At 30.5% G+C, this 5,553-nt stretch overlaps 1 long non-coding RNA gene across 2 annotated transcripts; it reads left to right on the top strand.

Annotated features, from left to right (window-relative positions):
* The first annotated feature begins 775 nt into the window (after positions 1-775).
* LOC117922304 lies at positions 776-4,023 on the top strand. Of its 2 annotated transcripts, XR_004652471.1 has the most exons (4): positions 776-987; positions 1,085-1,870; positions 2,771-2,830; positions 2,918-4,023. It is a non-coding gene; the product is annotated as an uncharacterized LOC117922304 (long non-coding RNA). The 2 variants fall into 2 exon arrangements; XR_004652470.1 differs by lacking the exon at positions 2,771-2,830 and having other exon boundaries at positions 779-987; positions 3,628-4,023.
* The last annotated feature ends 1,530 nt before the right edge of the window (positions 4,024-5,553 follow it).

Raw genomic sequence — 5,553 nt, 5'->3', positions numbered from 1 at the left:
TCATTTTTAGACAAACATTTGAACTATAATTTTTAATTAAAAATGAATATTAATATTTGAAAATTTTTAACTATGAATTATAATGTTTTAAAAATTCACAAATTTTTTTTATCTACTTTAAAATAAATATTAAATTATAAAAAATAAATGAATAATATTTGTTTATGATAAATTTAGTGGGATTTCAATTAATCTTTAACAAAAGGTATTTTAATCCCCTTTATTTTTTTTAAAAAAAAATTGAAAATAAAAATCTTGTTGAAATAAGTTGTTTTGAAAAATATTTTTTTATTTTTATTTGTTAATTCAATTATATAATACAAACTAATTTTAATTAAAGTCTTATAATTACAAATAATAATAATTTTAATAAAATATGAATAATAATATTACAGTAAAATCATAAATTCTATTTTTATAAATATTACAAAAATGTAGATATTAGTATCCTTATAAAAGTATAGTTGATTTATTTTATTATAAATTAATATCTATTTTAAATGATTTCTAAAATATGTAAAGTTTATTCTTTAAGATATAAATAAGTTAGTTTTTTCACTACATGCAAACATTTAGTACTCAATCACCAACAAAACATTTTAAATTATTTTATTAATCATTTTTTTGAATTCTAATTCTTGAAAATTAGGAGATTCATTAAATAATTTAAAACAGTAATTATTTCTCACTTAATTCTAAATTTATTTACCTAATAAGAAAATTGAGAAAATATAGTCACCGTCTTCGAAAATTTAATTATAGTCTGCATCTGAGTACCGAGGCGACGGTGGTGTAGTGATGGTGGTGGTGGTGGTGGTGGTGGTTCCAGAGCTTAACCGAATCCATTTTTTGAATAAAATGGGGGCGGCTTTGGGACTGATGCGACGGATTCATCCTAAGCACTCGGAGATGGCTCTCTCCACACTGCTTGGCCTCTTGCCTCACCTCTCCTCTGATCACCTCTCTCAAGTCAATCAACCTATCTAGGTCTCTAACTCTCTCTTCAATTCTCTGTTTTTTCTCTTTGGATATTTAGAGTTTTTATCGTCGATTGTCTCATGTTCTTGATGTTTGGAGTTTTTAGGGTGTGGTGTGGAGATGTTTAGCCCCGACTCGCGTTTGGTTGCCGTGAAGGTTTAGGAAAATGAAAGAAAATTCAATTTGAATTTTGAATTTTTGTAGAGTGATATTGAAGCCGCCTAGTCCTAGCACTTGTATTAGTATAAAAATTCAATTTTGTCACCACTATTACTGTTGATTTGCTTGGAAGTTTCTAGCAGTGTTGATGGATTTTAAAATTTTACAATTTCTACTTTCTCTCTCTATCAGCATGTAAGCGTCTAATATTATCTGTATATTTGACTGAAATTTATAGAAATGGACGGTGTTGATGATTAGAAGAAGAATCTGGAAGAGGAAATTTTCAAAAACCCTTACCCTTTGTTTGGTTGTAGAGAAAACCGAGAGGAAATTGATAGGGGGAGAAATTTTCATGATTGTGTGTCGTATTTTCTTCTGGTTTTCTGAAAATGAAAATTCCCTCTCAACTAATGTCAAGTGCTTATAATAGAAAATTTGATGTCATAGCAGGTTCAAGTAGTGCACCTATCTTATTTTTTACTTTGCGTGATTAATAGAATTTATTATTCTTTAAATGAAATTTTATTCAGGAAATGTAATTTTTGTCGAAACTAGCACTATGGTTAGTGAGAATGTGGTATCTGAAATAGCACAAAGTGGGCAAGAGGAGCAAAACAATGAAACCTAGAAGGAGAGTGGGGCTTTGAAGCCCTAGCCGGAGGAGGATTCAAAGACTGGACATAATGACCTCATGCTCAAGTCTGTTGATCCAAACAACCAGTAATTTGAGGTCAGCACTGTTTTAGGGTTTCAAGTAAAATCTGATTCTTTTTGTATTGATTCTGTGTCAATTAATGAAAATAATGAACTAGAGGATAACATGCTACCATTAGAGAGTATGCAAATTGATTTGAAGTATGTATTGTGATGAATCTCTCATGGCATTTCATACTTCATACTTATGATTCTAGGAACTACCATGAAAAATTTGTTTCACTCAATCTCATTTGTGTTATGCTACAATATCTTGCATTAACAGGCTAGATATTGTTCAGCATGGTCCTCCTCCTTTTTGGACTAAGGATCTGTTTTCAGGCCCTCTTTTTGTGATGTGTTTCTGATTATCTTAGATTTCACGCATATAAGAGAATGGAAAGTTAAAAAGTAGAAATGTGTAGATTTTACTTATGTGTTCCTTTTCAACAAATGAGCAGCAAGGCAACGAAGGGTGGGTAGAGAGTCATTGCTCGCAGAATAGCAAATGGTCATTCAAGAATAACCATGTAGCATCTTTGCCTCCATCCAAATTCTCTGATGCAATCAAAATCTAAAAGCTTGCCATCATCGTCAACCTAAGCAAATATGAACTTTTATGTGGTGGCTCAATCAGCACAAACTAGGAACTCTTTTAGGTCCCTTGATTTGTGCTCCCATCACAGATTCTGCCCCTTTCTTGTGTAAAACAACTTGTTTTTCATAAGGATGCGCAAGTGTTAATTTTGAATTGCTTCATCGAATTAAATATCATTTTTTTTATAATTAGTTTGAGAGTAGAATGTAGTTATGGATTTGATGGTCCTGATCTGCTGAGTACTTATGAAAATAAGAAAGTATTGGAATGATTGATGCTTGAACATGGCATTTATGCATTTATGCCTTCAGTGGAATAAAAACTAGGAATTTCCTGCAGTAGGCACTTGAGCTCCCTACTTATGGGCCAAAAGAGGAATGCATCTATCGTCTTGATTGGGTAATTTCGACCACATTCTTTATTGTATTTATCATTTCTGAATTTTCTCATTCTTATCCATCTAGACTGATTGCATAATTTTAGCAGCATGATTTGTTATTTGTGTCGGGAAGCATCTTCAAGGATGAATGGCTGTCTAAACTACAAACGGTAAAACCTGTTTGGAACCTAGAGTATGCATCTAGAGTATAAATTTCCCAGCTTGACCAAAGTGGAAGTGAATTGGATCCAAATCATGAACCCTTAACCATGGCTCTCGAATTGTACATATAAAAATATATAGACACCACATCATGGCAACTACATTTTCCTTTCTTGGGCCGAAGTTATATTCTAATTCATGGCATCCTTTGGACCATTTTCCTAGTTCATGATTTAATATGGATAAAATAGGCTCTCTTGAACAAAAATTTGTTCAGACAAAACAAATTTGCCCCAATACTACTAATACTTACATGTATTGCTTCCTTTTCAACCTTATACGAAGAAGCAGGTAGTATATGCTCTCTTCCTGAATGACTTCAATTATACAAATTGTGTGGTATTACCGTATTAGTAATAAGACGTCATCAAGGACATGCCTGGACCACTTTGAGCAAACCCCTGTATTAGCGCATGCGTCTTTCTGGGTAGCAGGCTAGCTGGGCACATCCCATTCATCACATACCAAATATTAAACTCATTCAATGTGGTTGTGACATTTCCATGGCTTCATTCAGCATATGTTGAAACAAATAGAGTCTTATTGCAGCACAAGAAATTCTCTTACTGTATTTTCTTTCTTGCTCGATCTCTAGGCACTCATTAAAAGGGAAGGGGAATTTGATGGGTCTAGTCGACCCCAGATTGGGCTTAGACTTCAACAAGGAAGAGATCATGGTGATGATCAACATAGCTCTCCTGTGCACAAACGTCTCTCCAGCAGTCAGGCCAGCTATGCCATCAGTTGTGAACATGCTTGAAGGCAGAATTGCTGTTCCGGACATTTGTTTCTGATCCCAGTGCTCCTTGTGATGACTTAAAGCTCAAGGAGATGATATCGCTACGTCCAAGAAAAGAGCATGGGTTTAGCAGTGGTGTGACATCTTATTCATACTAAGCTGAGTGTGTTAAAGGATGTAATATTGATATTAAATGATTAAATTATTAATATTCTTTGTGTGAATTTATAGGCTTTAATTGTTTTTAGCTAAGTTCATCTTTTGTTTTTTTTTTTTTTTTTATATATTGATTCTAATTCATGTCAAGTTAATGATTCATTATAGATTTTAGCACTGAGGGACAACAATGGCAGAATGATCAGTGATGCTCTTTAGATAGCAATTTTGTACTATTAGAAAAAAAAATAATCTTTTTTTTATTGAAAATAAAATTTGGCCACAATTTTTTTTTTTATGGTGGAATTTAATCATTAACCATAAATATTTTTCGTAGTGAACTTCTACCATGAATTTTGTGTTCATAGAAAATTTTGATTTGTGCTATGAATTTGTTTTGTGGAAAAAAGTGATGTGCTGGTATAAGTTTTATTTTGTGGTGAAATTTTAAGGCAAAATTTTACCTTTTTTGGTTATAAATGATTATTCCTGGAAAGACCTTTTTTTAAAAAAAAAACCATGAAATGCTCTTTTTTAAGTACAAATTAGTACATGGAAAAGCCACATTTGTTGTAGTGTAATAAGAAGGAAAAATGACTAAAATTATTTTAATGAGAAAAGAAGACTCCAATCAAGGTATAACTTTGTGAGTAGACAAAATATTATAATATAGTCTATACTTCATATAGATAAACCAGTTCATACAAGTATTTTCTCTTTATTATAATAATATTTTTCTATTTTTCTTTTATTTCTATATGAACAAAGTGGTTGTGTGGAATAAAATCTATTTTTCATTTATTATGGTGTTATTTAACAATTTTCTTTTAATTTAAATTAGTGTATTTTTCCTTTATTATTGTTTTGATAAACACTTCTTTTTATCCTATATTATAATAACAAAAATTATCTTAATGACAAAATTAAAGGACCAAGTCAAGGTCCTTTTCTTTTCTTTTCTTTTCTTTTTTTCTTTTTCTTTTTTATTTTTGTTTTAAATTTTGGGGAATGTTTTACTTAAACATGGTTTAGCTTTTTGACTTGTTAACATAGTTAATACTATGTAGAGGATAAAGTTCAGTATTAGTCATGATCAAACAAAATAAAGACTAATATGATTTCAATTTTAAGGTCTTTTAGATTTCATATAAATTCATACCTAGATATTTTACTTAAACATCATGAGACTTTTTGACTCGACAAAATTTAACAACATGGTCTACACTTTACATAAAATAAGTATTCTTTATAATGGGCTTATTATTAATATGACTTGTGACGTGACAAAACTTTACAAAGTGGTCTACACTTCATACAAAATAAATATTCTTTATTGTGGTTCGTGGTCAAGAAAATATATATGGACCATTTGATTTTAGTTTTAAACGATTATTTATTCTCCATGGTTACGTGATTTAAATTTGTATAATAATAATAATTTGGAAGAAACTAATCTTTTATGACATAAGGTAATATGATTATATGTATGTTTCTGATAACTTGGACATCAAAAATTAAGTTTGTGGTTTGGATCAAATTATTTTCTAATACTATTTTCCTTTGAAGTTAAAATTGATTTCTTAAGTTGCCAAACATATATATAATATAATCTATATGCATGTATAA

The sequence above is a fragment of the Vitis riparia genome, chromosome 9 (genome assembly GCF_004353265.1).
Source record: "Vitis riparia cultivar Riparia Gloire de Montpellier isolate 1030 chromosome 9, EGFV_Vit.rip_1.0, whole genome shotgun sequence".
Lineage (NCBI taxonomy): Eukaryota > Viridiplantae > Streptophyta > Magnoliopsida > Vitales > Vitaceae > Vitis > Vitis riparia.
This window is presented reverse-complemented; position numbering and strand designations above follow the sequence as displayed.